The sequence below is a fragment of the Parasteatoda tepidariorum genome, chromosome 8 (assembly GCF_982258835.1).
Source record: "Parasteatoda tepidariorum strain Cologne lab strain chromosome 8, Ptep-v5.0, whole genome shotgun sequence".
NCBI classification, from domain to species: domain Eukaryota; kingdom Metazoa; phylum Arthropoda; class Arachnida; order Araneae; family Theridiidae; genus Parasteatoda; species Parasteatoda tepidariorum.
Genome location: NC_141762.1, coordinates 23,711,764 through 23,725,927, shown reverse-complemented (window position 1 = coordinate 23,725,927; position 14,164 = coordinate 23,711,764).

Genomic DNA, 14,164 nt, shown 5'->3' with positions numbered 1-14,164 from the left:
TTCCAACATCAATTCATTTGAAACGCTATGCGATTCCGCACGCCGCTTCATGATCCTTAGCAATTCACTGGGTCGGCGATCTCCTAGCTTTTCCCCAACAAGCAATTTTCTTATTTCTTGCTGAGATGATTCCCCAGTTCGTTTTATGAGCTCAGTCTTTACATGTGAGTAGGGATCTGTAGCGTCAGGATTCAAAATTACATCTCTGATGATTGCGGTTGCTTCGAGCGGCAGGTGTGCTATGATGTAGTTGAATTTTGTTTTACTCTCTGTAACTGCTTTCGGGCATCCTAGTTGAAAAGTACTCTCACAAATCGTAAACCATGGAGCTGGGTCAGCGAAATTGTATGAAGGTATTTTTACCGCGTCGACCATCTTGATTGCAGAGTCCGGTTACAAGTTGAAATTCACGAAATTGGAGTCGAAATCGAAATTAGTAAGTCATAATTTAGATGTGTATATCTATTGTCCAGAAGGTCACCATTGTTGGTATGAGATGGGTATTGACAAATTAAAGACGCATTGGGATTAAAGAAACAGACATTTATTCAACAAACAAGCAACACCTGCATGCTTGGGTTATACATGAACACACGTATCTCGGCAATACCTGAAGCGCCCTGTTGACTCCCGACAAGGGAAATTATTGGTCGTTCAAAAGACACGCTATGCTTGCTGCTTACAGCGAAGGTTAATTGCTGCCGTCTAGTGGCAGGTTTTATAATATTATCATGAGCTTAGGGTTGCCACAAGCTTATGATCGTCATCGAAGATGTCAAGGCGCAAAATGACAATCGTTTTAACATTTTCCTTCCATTTTGAATAGATGGAAGATATATTATAGATAGAAGATGTATTATAGGTAGAGGATATACATTTTGTATAGATTTTTTTCAATAAAAAAATATCTGAAGATTTTTAATAATCTAATACATTATTTGAAATTTTCAGATTACATTAAGAAAAAATCTAATCTAAATAAGTATGTGGTGAACATCTTAGGAAGCCACTTAGTTCCATACAAATGAGTACATACTTTAGCCGAGAGGGCTAATCTTTCAACCTCATGACCGGCAGAACAGTGGTTCGCATCCCCGTGTTGACACCACATTATTTCCCTATTTGATCTACACATGAGGGGCATCCTGCACTCTTCAATTGATCACCCTGGAGTAATAGAATAATATGAAATTCCAATTCAGGCATACATGACTGTCTTTGAAAAATCCTTAAAGAATTTTTAAAGAATTTTGCGAAAAATTTTAGAGAAATAATTCAGAAGATTTTTTTTGAAAATAAAATCTGTAGATTATTTGAAGAAAAGGTAGACTTAAAGAATGGGCCAAATGCCTACGGATTTCTTTCAGAATATAAAAAAAAAAATTTTTGGTTAATTTTTTTTTTGGTAGCTTGACAGAATGCGATCAAACGCAAGTCAAAAGGGCTAATCTTTTGAAAGTTGCAATAGGGTTTTGTTCAAAATGCATTACTTTTGAACTGTACTTGTTATAAAAAAACACCTTTAAACTTTAAAACTACACTGGTTATCATAAATTAAGGAAAAATCACAAAAATAGCGATAACTCTTTCAAAAGTAAGCCAAACCGTGCAAAATTTGCATATGTTGTCCACTAAGAGTAGCTGAGTAAAATTGCAATATGCAAATTAGTGGCGCTGCACTCGGCTTACGTCATCTGCCTGGAGCATAAAAGTCCAAGTTTGAGAGAAAGCACACAAATTTTACTGTGATTGCGACATTGAAAATCTGAGATAGCCAATTCGTAATAATGACCTCTAGGCATCATTTGCCTGAAGAACTACGATGGAGAGCCATCGGGAGACTAGAGGCAGGGCAGAGTCAATCAGAAGTGGCCAGATGGCTAAATGTGAGTCCATCTGTGGTTCATAGACTTTGGAGGCAATTTCAAACCACAGATTCGGCATCTAGGAGGTTCAGTCAAGGACGGCCAACTGTTACGACCAGTGCCGATGACCGATATTTGACATTAAGTGCACGCAGGAATAGAACCGCTACTCCGACACATCTTAGATCCTCTCTTGCTGCAGCCACCGGAAGGTTGGTGTCAACGTCAACTGTGCGCAGAAGGCTCCACGAAGGTGGTCTGTATGCGAGACGACCAGCCATTTGCGTGCCGCTCACATCACGCCATAGGAGAGACCGTTTGCAGTGGGCCCGACAACATGTCCACTGGACGTCAGATCAATGGAGGCCTGTTCTCTTTACGGATGAGTCCAGGTTTAGTCTAGAAAGTGACAGTAGACGTTATTTGATATGGAGAGAACCTGGGACCCGTTATCATCCATCAAACATCCGTGAAAGAGATGCATACGGAAGAGGCAGTGTCTGTGTTTGGGGAGGCATATCCTTAGGAGGGCGCACATACCTCCATGTCTTTCCAAGGGGAACCGTGAATGCTCAGGTTTATCGAGACAACATCCTTGATGCTTATGTGCGCCCATATGCCGGGGCAATTGGTGATTGCTTCCTGTTACAGGACGATAATGCAAGACCACACAGAGCTCGCATTGTTGATGATTATCTTCAACAGGAAACAATTACTCGCATGGAACAGGAAACGATAGACCGCATAATTGAAAGCATCACACATCGCTGTTTGTGCTGTATTGCTTCTAGAGGCAATCATATTCCATATTAAAGGTACTTTTTCTATTGCAAACCGATACTTCCAATTTGTTTATATTATACATGTGCTAATTTCTATACTACTATTAATGTCTGATAATTTCTTTTTATGTTGTTTAATACCTTACTATGTGTTGTATATTGTGGGTAAGTTTCATAAAATTCCATGTGTAATTTCTTGAGTTATCGCGATTTTTGTGAATTTTCCTTAATTTATGATAACCAGTGTATTTATGCCGTTGACTCGAATTATATCTCATTTAATTCAACCTAAAAATTTACATCATAAAATGTACTTTAAGTGTTCAGATAGCCATTAGATAACAAAGTAAAAAGTGTACATAAACACATGTCAAAAGTTGCACTTTTCGTACATAAAAATATTGCAACTTCAGAATTATTCGATTTTTTTACAAGTGTACAGTTTCATTCGATTAAACGTAAAATAATACATAGGAAATAATGCCTCTAACGTTTAGATAGCAATGTTAGATTCTTAATTACGTACAAGTACAAAAATGTACAGAACTTCTAGTACAAATACAAAACTTCTAAACTGTTAGCCTCTGGGTTGGTCTCGTTCATAAAAAATACATCGGAAACAAAGTTTCACTTGCCCTCATTCGTCCCCTTAAGTCTCATTCGCCCCCTCAAATACTACTATACTCTGTTGCAAGTTAAGAAAAAGCCATTATCCTAATGGAGATAGCCTGTTTGCATCTAATTACACGCCAAATGAATGCCAAACTTCCAGTGCGAACGTATATCAACGTCGCCAACTCTTGAAACGACTTGCTTTTTGTTTGCTTTCTTACATAGTGTGAAGTAAGAAAAAAAGAACTTGCTGAATAAAAACTTTTTTTTTTATACAAGTAGAGAGTTGCACCATATTTAAATTAAACTTTCTGCTCTCATTTAAAGGAACTGATGAAAGAATAACATATATTGTTTCTTGGCGACTATTTTCTTCTGAAGCAAAACTAAAGTCAAAATTCTCAATCTCGCATATGATTTGTTAAGAGCAAGTCAGAATAAGACGGACAATTTTCAGAGGTCCAATCAAATCCAATGCTCTTGCAACGTCATATAGTTGTTTCTTTTTCAAGAATATGTACAAATGGTAAAAAAAACTATTAACAGTTTGAACAATATGATCTGTAGGTATTAAATATTTGCTTATGAATAGACATCTCATTCTGCTACTGTTTTTTCTACTGCCAATTACCAATACCACCGAGCCTGCTGGTGAAACTAAGCAAACTTAAGGCAGAAGGTGCGTTTCTTGTTTTTCAGTGGCACCCTGTATGTTCAAGAATACGACTTCAGTAAGAATCAGTAGACAAGAATACGACAGCCCATTTATAGGGAGGACACTTTATTCAGTTTTATTACCATTTATAGGGCGGAACCACGGGCAAGAGATCACACATCGGGGCAAGTTAACCTCTGCGGAGGAAGTTTTTGATGAAAGTTTATTGTATTTACGTTACATAGAGAGGAAACACACAAAAACCTCCGATCGCAAGTAGATTCTAAAACATAATCCATTATATCAGCTTTGTGGTCAGGGTCATCCGGAATCAGTATCAAGCAGCCATCACTGAGAATCAAACCTGGGTCTCCTCATTGGGAGGCAAGCGCTTTATCCTCCACAGCGGCTAGAATTCCACAGAACAGACCTAGCCTGATTGGTACAGTGTTGGACTCGCGTTCGGGAGAACTCGAGTTCAGTTCCATAGGGCCGAAGAATCCCCTTGCATTAAATAGTGACTGATGCACGCTAAATCTGATGGAGTCATAAAGTCCTCCAAGTTCCCATAAGAAGTCAATGCGTCTCAAGAAGCCGCGATGGCTCAGGGGATAGAGCGTTCGCCTTCCAATAAGGTGAATTCTGGTTTGAATCCCAACGATAGCTGGTCGATACGAATTCCGCATCTGGCTTGCACCGACCACAGTGCTGACAAGAAATATCCTCAGTGGTAGACGGATCATGGGTTAGAGTCTCCTTGCCGTCACTCTAACCGTGGGATGTTCTCGTGGTCTTCCTCTCCTTGTAACGCAAATGCGGGTGGGTCGGTTCCACCAAAAAATCCTCCATGAAAGCAAATTTCTCCCAATACTTGATCCAGGAGCTCCCTTGTCTTCTGGATTGGGTTCAAAATTACATCATTATGGGCGACTCCTTTTGCTAAAAATATGGGAATAAGCAAGCCAAAAAAAGTTTGCTTTATAACCGGAGTTGAACAGCTGACTAATTTTTGGGTTTTCGTCCATCAATCTATTTGCTTATTCGCCCTCCCTCAAGGGACATCCAGGGATTTAGCTTAAATAAATAAAAATCAAAAGATTATATAATTCCAAATATGTTAGAGGTGAATATGTACGGTTAGAAAAATTTAACAGTTTAAGCAACATGATCTGTAGAAATTAAATATTTACATATGAATAGGCATGCCATTCTGTTGTTGTTGTTTCTACTGCCACTTGCCAATACCAGTGAACTTGCTTAGTGAAACCAAGCTAATTTATGGCAGAAAGTGCGTTTCTTGTTTTTCAGTGACACCTTCTATGGTCAAGAATACGACTTCCATACTCATGTAATAGCCCGTTTATGGGGCAGACAAATTCAGACATACATTCATTCTTCCACAGTAATTTTGACCAGAACCAGAGAATGATCAATCTCCAATTCAGCACCACCAGGGGTATAATCTGTTCTGGGACCATGAAAGACTTTGTGACCTGACATATTTAACTTGCACCAGTCGCTATTTACTACACGAGAAGTCTTTGGCATGAAGGGACCGAACTCACAATCTTTTGGATATGGGTCCAATGTCGTAGCAACCAGGATTGATCATGCGTTGTTATTGCGTTGCTATGCGTCAACATTATCCATTTATTTAGCGGAGGGAGTACTTGCGTGACAAAGTTTATCATAAAATGCTCATTTGCTTTTTTTCCATGTATTGATGATAAAAACAAGAGTCACACGAAAGGAAGTTGTGCGAGGCTTAACAATAATTTGGTTCATTTTCATTTTTCCTTGGAAAAAAAGCTCACAGGTGTATCACTAAATACTGTTAGCTCTGCTTGTTTCATAACAGTTTTATTATACAGAAAACATATGGCTCATTTGTATTTAATAATACTCTTGATTCACAAAAAATAATGTATTTTTTGTGTGGATGTTTTTCAAATATTATGCTTATCACTTAGTTACACGCAAAGAAGAATGTTAGAAATAACGAGAATGTTAGTTTTTTTAAAACATGTTGTTGTTACACATGGCTTTATTGGAAATATTAATTCATATACAATGTTCAGCTTTAAATGGACATAAACAAGGAGTAAAAAGGAAAACACTTACATTAACAAACAAAGAAAACCCATGACAAACACATATTAACACAAAAAGAACACAAAGATAAAATTAAAGTAAAAAAATATATGCAGGGAAGAATGAGGAGTAGTCAGAGAGTTCATGTGATTTCTGGCATCCGAGTAAAGTTTACAGAGATCACGCCTCTCTTGAGATTGTTTGTCTAGTAAAGGGCATACAAGCAGGTGGTCAGAGTTCATGGTTCCCGAATTGCAGATTTTTCACTCACTAGATGGAAGGATACCTATTCTGTTGAGGTGCTTGCTCTGCCAAGCAGTCATGATCTGTTGAGAGTCTGAAGTTTGCCATAGCCTTCTTACGAGGACTGTGACAAAATTTCTTCCAACTGGTTTGGATGTTAGCCCAGGGTTTTCAAGTGGATTTTACTGCTTGGTTGCGCTTTAGAGTTTTTAATACAATTTTTTTTAACATTTTACTGCTCAAAAAAATTGTTTCTATATAGTTTGTGTGAAATTACTGGAACATAGCTATATTAACGATCCCATTCTTATATACAAGGGAGAAATAAGTAGCTACTGAAATATGCCGAATATTTATTGAAATCATCACGCAAACTTTGCAATTAAAACTGAGACAAAGTGAAAGGCGATTGAGGAACACATTCGAGTTACACTCGGAAAGTGATGTTCCTGTGCTGATGGATGACTTGGTATTGATGTTTTTAAGCATGATTCCAGTTTGCTTAATCTCGATAATGATTCGTCATACCTAAAATTGGGTCATCTGCTCAACGACTGTTATTAAAAAAAATAAAGTGATTCGTCTAGTTTGATTTTTTTTTTAATATTAGGCCCCTTTTTCCTACCACTCCCCTACTCCAAGGACTGTTTTACAATAAGATCCACGGATCGTAATTTTGACCTGAACCAGAGAACAATTAATCTCGTATTCAGTACTCCCAGAGGTATGATTTGTCATGGGAGCTTAATAACTTTTTGGCTCAACAGATTTAACGTGCATCAGTCACCATTTACTGCACTCTTTGGCCGGTGGGGATCGAAGTCATGACCTCTTGGACATACCAAAAATTGGGTCAGTTTGCTCAACGACGGTTAGAAGATAAAATAATAATGATAACAGTCTTTAACAGCAATAATAAAAATAATAATAGTAAAATTATTAATAATGACGATGGTAATGAGGTAACATCATAGAATTAATTTACAATTAAAAAACAACTCTCTTAGTTTTAAAATCTTTATTTAGAAAGCAATCAAAATCAAAAATTTTATAATATCAGAGTAAAAGAAGTAAAATTAATATTGCAGGTATATCTTTAAATTTGAAATGCAAAAATATTTTTCAGGAAAAAAATGCACAGTTTTGTAACTTTTTCAGATTTACGCTGATGTGAAAATATGTGAAAATTAATATGTGAAAAATATGGGAAAATTAATATGGGAAAACTGGTGACTTTCTGGCCAATAAAAATGCACCGATAACAATGAGGCATTAAATTTTGACAAGCAAGCAGGCTAGGAGAATTAGAGGACGTCACTACATCTTGTGACGTCACTACATCTTGTGACACTGATGTCAGGCCTCGCGGGTAAATAAATGGTGAGTAAGGGAAACTGGACGGACCTTTATGGGACAAGATGGCAGAGACTACATGGGATAGCCTGAGCTAGTGACAGGCGGTAGTGACTCAGGAGAAAAAGAAATGAGATTACTTTCCAAATTTGTTTCGGGGTAATAGGTATTGAAATTCTATACATACTAAAACTACGTGCAGTGTACGTTTATCCATGAATAAAACGGAAGATCAAAAATAACACATTTTTATTTTCAAGTACGACGACCAGGTGGCCGATTGGTTAGCGTGTCTGACAGTGGAATCATTGGCCACGGGTTCGAATCCAGGGCATGGATGTTTCTTTCTCTCTCTGTGTTCTTTGTCCTTTCTCCTTTGTGTGAATGTGACCCGCCCTATAAACGGGTTTGTGGTTGTGTGACGTGGGCGACGCTGCTCCACAGCCGCGGTTTCGCCACAAGTGCCCACTGGGTAACGAGAAGAGAGTAGCAGTTCTGGCATTTCTGTGGCCAATGGGACAAACCCCAAGTGCCCGCCATTAAATAAATAAAATTAAAAAATTTCAAGTACTCAAATTTGTTTTGTTATCCTTAGCAACAAAATCTGTAAGGAAAAAAATAGCGTGGAGGATGTAACTTGGTAAGAGAACGAAAGGAAAGAAGTGTAGGGAAACAGAAAATATTTAAAAAGTCATAATTATCAAATTAATCATTCATCCATTTTCTAAGTATATGTTTATTCAGTTGCTTTCGAATTCGCGAACAATTTAGAGGAAGAAGTGTTGATATTTAAATGATATTCCTCAACATTAAATCTCCAGAATATATTTTTTTGCGAAAACAATATTTATATCGACGTAGGAGTACGAAAATGTTAACCATTTGGAAATTAATTTCCATCCTTGCTACTGTTGCATATGTCAGCGCGTTTGATTTGGGTTTTTTGAAAAGAGCATTGAGTCAAGCATTGGGACCTGCTTTGGGTACGTTCCTAGATTGCATGATGTTACAATATTGTGACTGTGGTAAGATTTTCTATTATTTTCTTGTTATTTCTTGTAAAAATGTTTTCTGTAGGTTCGTAAGAAGATTTTCAGTAAATTGTTAGGGCTCCTGCCCCCAGCGCCAGCTTACTTCGTTCACCAATCGTTATGGTTGCTACACAATCATTTTTTTCTTTGACAATAATTCGATAAATTCAGTAATTAATTACTAATAAAAAGAAAATTTAAGAAATAGTTTATTTTAGACAGATTTAAAAATTATTTAATTAAAAGATCCCAAAAATTCTAATTGTAATAACGTAAATTTAATTCCCGATTTTATTGAGATAAAATTCAAATCTCATCATTTTTTGCGCGGTTGCCATTGCAGCTTCATCTACAGACTTGTTTTCTGAATTTCTATTTAATTTTTGATTACTATAAAAAAAAATTCTTTTTTGCAAAATTTATTATTAGGTACCTAATAGTGTAATTATGAATTACTAATAATTTTTTGAAAGATTCACTTAAATTATATTTTAATTGCATCTGTTGACAGGACACAGTTTTCTCAAATCTGATTATAGATATAAACAGTACGGGTCGTGCTCATTTGACTGAACTAGGTCGATTCGTCAACAGGACTCTTCGACAATAGGGTATTTCGTCGCCGCTAGGTCAATTCATCGATATGGTCAACTCATCGACTGGGTTGTTTCCACGACAGAATCATCGTGTCGACAAGTTGCTTTTTCTACATATCATTTCGTCGAAAGGGTAATTTCTTAAACATGAGCTTTTCGTCAACAGCATATTTATGTAGATATGGTCATGTCGTCGACAGACTATTTCCGTCAACAGGGTCGTTACATCAACACGGCATTTATATTCCATTTTGATCATTTTGTCTATTGAATCTGTAAACATGAAAAAAATAAAATATTCATGAGTTCACTATCTTTACATTTTTTAATTTGTGAATATTTAAACTTAACTTGGATTAATTTGTGAATATTTCTACATTAATTGCGATATATGTAATCAGGAGGGAATTTATTTGACGAAGTTAACTTAATAAAGAAAAATAGTACAGAAATTTATAAAAATAGCACAGTTCTTAATGAAAACATAAAATATTTATTATTCTTAGTACATAATGTGAACAAAATTGAAAGATACTGGGGTTATGCTGGAGTTAGGAGCAGTGGCAAGAAGGAGATAGATTTCATTCCTTCAGAACCGTGCTCACATATACGTGGTACGCGTGGTGACGCGATTCTAATTTCACGACCCATGGTATTATATATATGAGATGAGCCTTTCCTACTCCACCAGCCCATCATGATTTCAATTTAGACGTGATTTCAATTTAGAACATCTTAAAAAAAAATTTTTAAACAACTCTAGAGCGTGGTTAAAGTTCGTTATAATTTCGAATAATGTCTCACAGGCCATAAATCATAAATGTGATCTCATTACCTAGTATTTTTTTTTCTTTTTTTATCTTGATCCGGGAAATTTAGACAAGAAAACTGTACGCGTTCGGCTCTTTCGGAAGGATTATTAAATGACGCAAGTGAATTACTGTGTTCTGTGTTATTAAAAAAAAGTATGGAATGCTTATTGGGTACAGATTTTTTTATGAATTATGTTATGAGTTATGTTACACGAATTCTTAAATAAAACTAGGCTTAATGAGAAAAATTGCCTGGTTCGGAGCGTTATTTAATTGCCTTAAAAAAAATTTGAGTGAAATATGTCGAATTGTTCCTGAGAAATTATATTTTAAATATGTCCCCATTACTTTTAAGCCATTTGATGCCTAATTTTTCTCCGTTTTTTTGCTACCGTTTAAAAATTGATTTTCGGCTCAAAAAGTTGGCCTCAGTACAGACTGCGAAAAGATTTGAGACTTCTTTTTCCGCCATACTCAGTTTAAAACACCGTTTGAACAGATTACAGGCTCAAAAAATTGGTACCAGTACAAACGGATGAAAGATTTGAAACTTCTTTTTTCCCGTCATACTTAGTTTGCAACACCATTTGAACAGATTACATGCTACATAATTATGTTTTGGTTTAGCCAGTTCATGTGCATTGAAACCTACATTTAATATATCTAAAAGTATCTGGTGTCGTTTATGCTTTGCGCAGTATAGCCGATGCTACTGTATTCTCTAAATTATTCTTACTTTACATTCTTTATATCTTACATTATTAATCTTCATACATTTAGAGAACATAAATGCATTTTCTACTCTGACGAGTTCTCAACTCTGTCGAAATCTATTAAGGAAATCTTTGGTACCCTAAAATGTATTAATTATAAAAGCAAATTCTAATAAAATAATAAAATTATTTTCTTACTTCTATTTTCATAACTAGGAGTGAACTCAGAAAAAATATAATAATCTGTGGGTGGTAGAGTGAGGGACAAAACCAACATGTTTTCGTAATTTCTTCACAAATTTATTATTTCCTTTATAAAAATAAAAACATAGATAATTTTTGACATTTTTAGTCATTTTTTAAAATTTATCCTTATTATCTTTCATGATTTTTGTTGGTATAAACATGAAAAAAAATTTAAAACTGCAATTTTTTTAAGTTTTTAAATAACACCGCTTCTTATAAAAATAAAAGCATAGATAATTTTTGACATTTTTAGTCATTTTTTAAAATTTATCCTTACTATCTTTCACGATTTTTGTTGTTATAAAAGTGAAAAAAAATTATAAACCGCAAAATTTGTTTAGTTTTTAAATAACACCGCTTCTAATAAAAATAAAAACATAGATAATTTTTGACATTTTTAGTCATTTTTTAAAATTTATCCTTATTATCTTTCATGATTTTTGTTGTTATAAACTTGAAAAAACAATTATAAACCGCAAAATTTGTTTAGTTTTTAAATAACACCACTAGTTTTTACAATTTCAAATAATGCAGCAATTTTGTCTGTTTTTAATTAACGCTGCAACTATATTTAGTTTTTAATGTACTCAGTTATTTTAAAAATTTTCCTGGGATACGAAACTTTCTTGATGTCAATAATATTTCTTTTATTGTATAAATCAAGTTTATAAGAAGATATTTTTGTGTTTAATTTTGCCAGCATGAATTTTTTTTTACCTTTTCGGAGAAATAACTAAACATGTAAAGATGCAGAATTTTTTAAATTACTGTGTAAAATAATTTTATCTACCATACATATAGAAATTTAGATATCATAAATAAAAATATAACAAATTTAGATACCATAGCTAAATATATAAAAATTTTAGATACCACACATAAGCATATAATAATTTCCGATACCATGGCTACAGGTGCAAATTTAGATACCATACATAAATATATAACAAATTTAGGTGTCATATGCATATAAAGAGCTGTCAGTTTCTTTTAGAAATTTAGTTTTGTTACATTTAAAAAAATTATAAATGCTTTGAAAAATTCATAAACGTTAATGAATACTTTTATTATATATTTGTAGAAGTACTTGAAGAAGAAAAAATATGTTGGGATAAAATGCCTCAAAATGTAAGTAAAAAAAACAGTTCTGTTTGAAATTTAATACGTTTTTTCAAAAAAAGAAACATTGTTTATTAAAATCTATTATGATTGCTAAACATAGAGAATAGAAATTCACATAAAGGATTAAATATCTAAATATCCATGTACGAAATATTTTGTATTGACACCAAACACTCACCACTTACAGAGTTAGTTGGGTTACAATTTTAAAATTTAGAATTGGAAACCCCCCTTATTTTCAATTGTAGATTTAGATTCTCCAGAAAAATTCGCTCTGTTCGACTTCGGCATTACTGAATACATTTTTTAAAATATTTTACACGCGTATTCTTAGAAATTTGATCCAATACATTTTTCTCGAAATATTTGACCGTTTTCATACTTTTTGACACTCTGCATAATATGAGCATACTACATCCAAGGTTTTTTTCCCCACCCGATATTCTTAAAATTCGTATAAAAAGTGAAAAACAAAAGGGAAACACATTAGTGGTTTAAAGTTATTACTTAACTGAGGAAAAAAAAAGCAAAAGCACTTTCGAAATCTGACAAATTACGATCCAATGAGGCGAGAGTAAAAATCCACAAGACAGGATCAACAATTAGAGAAAAGTTTAAAACTGATTATTAAAAACACTTTCAAGTTTCAAACTCCTATAAAACCTGCCTTGTTGTTTATTGTATTCGCCTTCATCTATTGTAATTTGTTAGATTTCCATAGTGTTAAATATTGATTTGCAATTTGTACTTTCATGTTGCGATTTATATTTTCATGTCCTCAACTGTTAAAAAATTCCTTGGCACGTTGCACCAAAAATTGGTATTCATTTGCTGGCTATAAAAAAGGGAGCTCAATTTTACCATATTTTGGTGTTTCCACAAGCCCCAAATATCACTAGAAGGTTGCTCCAAAAGTAGGAACTTTGAAGAAACAAAACACCTTTTCATTCTTTCTTTTTTTTTACCAAAGCAGATGAACGTTGCACCATAATTAGGTATTTCCAAATGACTCAAATTCAGGCCAACGTTGCTATTTACCGCAAAAAAAATTTCCGTAAATAGGTTATTTTATGACATACCTCTCACTATTTTGAACCACCGATCAAATTTAAAAAGGCAACAAAAAAAAATGGGAAAAGGCAACATTAAAAATAATTAATGCAAATAAAACATTTACCCATCTTTACCTAAGTTAATACTTGAAGCAACATGCATTAGTCGTCCCGATACACCGAGACAGAGTTGTAAAGAAAACATGGCGTTGTAAGCAAATATCGTATCGTTCTGTTTATAGTCACAGTCAAAGCTCAGTGAGTGCCTTTTATCAAATTTCGGGGCAGTTAATTGCACTATGGAAGTATTTTTCGATCATACTTCACAATTTATGGTGCAACTGAAATAAAATGATCCTTCCTTTAGTTAAACTTTGGGATAATCAGACACTTTGCACCAAATACTGGTTAAAGATTTACCGAGTTTTCTTTATAGTATTTTCATGTTTTCATTTTTGTTGATTCTAAAAGCGCATATTAAGAGTGATTTTTACGAAACACCCTTTACTCAAGCCATTCACTGATACTATATGATTGCTATAGATGGTATATGAAATTGTTTATAGCTATTTAGTGAATTTTTAAATTATATTTCAGACTATTAACTTTATTAGAAATACAATGATTGCACAATGTGATCTCAAAGGTCAACCTGAAGTGCCACCATGCGAAGAGGGAAATTTAACTTCATGCCTTTTGCCTTATATGTGTTCAGACAAAGAGAAATTCGTAAGAACGTTTCAAGCTATTTATTACCATTTCCAAATACATGTATAATAGTTTTTTTAAATGTATATATATAATAGTTTTTTATACTTAAAGTTACTAATTATTTATTATACGTTTTATAACCTGAAAAGTGAATCAAATTTTAGAATACAACTTAAATTTTTCGACTTTAAATTAAAAATAAATAAAAAAAAATTTGTAATTTTCCATCAAAAAAAGTTTTTATTTTATTTATTCAATTAAAACGTCATGCTAGTACCAG